Source organism: Pteropus vampyrus, unplaced genomic scaffold (genome assembly GCF_000151845.1).
Source record: "Pteropus vampyrus isolate Shadow unplaced genomic scaffold, Pvam_2.0 Scaffold160, whole genome shotgun sequence".
Lineage (NCBI taxonomy): Eukaryota > Metazoa > Chordata > Mammalia > Chiroptera > Pteropodidae > Pteropus > Pteropus vampyrus.
Genome location: NW_011888941.1, coordinates 3,830,634 through 3,832,102, shown reverse-complemented (window position 1 = coordinate 3,832,102; position 1,469 = coordinate 3,830,634). Strand labels below are relative to the sequence as shown.

At 32.6% G+C, this 1,469-nt stretch overlaps 1 pseudogene; it reads left to right on the top strand.

Annotated features, from left to right (window-relative positions):
• The first annotated feature begins 1,050 nt into the window (after window positions 1-1,050).
• On the top strand, window positions 1,051-1,169 carry LOC111745667 (annotated as a pseudogene).
• Window positions 1,170-1,469: the final 300 nt, after the last annotated feature.

Below are 1,469 nucleotides of genomic sequence, written 5' to 3'. Positions count from 1 at the left end.
AATAATTGGCTTGAAGACTGAGATTAGTAAAATCTCTACATTTAAAATAGGCAAATGTATGGATGTTGATAATTTCTCCATTTTGGTTATTTTGTATATGTTCTTGCAGGCAAAGAAAAGGGATATTTATCACTTTATAAAACACTCGCCACAGACATATTAGGAGAAGAAAATTTTAACCGGGTAGAATGCACATAACGCATCACAAATAACCTTATAAAAATGCAGCAATGTCTGTATCATGAGTGATAGCAGTGGTAGAAAACCCATTCACATAAAAATCATTTCCAATATGTGTACAAGTGGTATATTTGCATAACAAGGCCTGGCTGTTATATAAAAGGCAACTGTGTTTTCAGTGTTGGATAATGTCATACATACTGACAACTTTATTAAAGGATTGTCTTTTCATTACAAACTTTTCAGTTGTTGACAATGATAAATGCGGTAGATTCCAGGACTTACTTATCATATTGAAGTTCACTGATTACGCTGAGACAAGGCATCAGCATAAATACTTCGAATGAGACAGAAAATTACTGCTGTGTAATACAAACATCTTTAGATAAAACACTCAAATATAGCATGATTGTGCTTCTTTGCATATCTTCTAATATTTTTAAAGAACTAAATTTGGCAATGTAAGGCCCCCATACTACCATGCCTAAAGTTACAGTTACAATGTCAGCAATGAAACTGAAAGCTCGTTTGGACTCAGCTTCCAAAACAAAAGAAATTAAACTGTTCAGAAACTTCAAATTACTATCTAACAAAGAACTATGTATTACTGTATTATTAATATAGTTTTATGTTGTTCAAGGTTATGCTTGCAAAGTCTTTTCTGCCCAGTGATAATTGAAATTGGCTGAGATATTTGATCAACTGTCTTCAAATTTAAGAACTGTCAATTAAGACATAATAGCACTTATATGATATTGTTAAATAAAACTTGCCTTACTATTACTCTGTCAAGTTTCTGAATTAGCCTAATTAATGTGAATCCTAGAAAGCTTTCTTGAAAACTTTTACCATTCAGAACTATTTGTTTTTGCCTATGGCCATGCCACCCTGAACACGCCTGATCCCGGCTGATCTTGGAAGTTAAGCAGGGGTGGGTCTGGTTAGTACTTGGATGGGAGACCACCTAGGAAGACCAGATGCTACAGGCATAAAAAAAAAAGGACTATTTGTTTCTGTGGATTATGATTATTTTAATACCATACAGCTACACTGAGATGGGGTGGAGGGTCAATATCAGAAGACTGCACCTGATATTCTTGTCTCAATTCCTAAATTTTATATTTATATTATTATTCACAATGATTTATTTTTGAGTAAATGTTATATATTTGAATATGTAAAATTTATGCTAACAAAATACCGTATCTTCTATTTCACCTATTAGAGTCCTACCTAAGATTTTATATCTGTAAGAAGCTTCTGGAGTAAAAAATATTTTGAAAATAGAC